The sequence below is a fragment of the Octopus bimaculoides genome, chromosome 18 (genome assembly GCF_001194135.2).
Source record: "Octopus bimaculoides isolate UCB-OBI-ISO-001 chromosome 18, ASM119413v2, whole genome shotgun sequence".
NCBI lineage: Eukaryota > Metazoa > Mollusca > Cephalopoda > Octopoda > Octopodidae > Octopus > Octopus bimaculoides.
The window spans coordinates 15,676,559-15,676,773 of NC_068998.1; positions in this window are offsets into that span (position 1 = coordinate 15,676,559).

A 215-nucleotide genomic window follows, 5' to 3' on the forward strand; every position below is an offset into this window, starting at 1 on the left:
CGTGCGGAAAACACAATAGCTGCTTCGGAAGCATACACTCTAGTAACCACTACATACATACATACATGCATACATTCATACATACATACATACATACATACACTCACACCTACATACATATATACATACATACATACATACATGCATACATTATGTCTGTATATATGTACGTATGTCTGCATATATATATATATATATATATATATATATATATA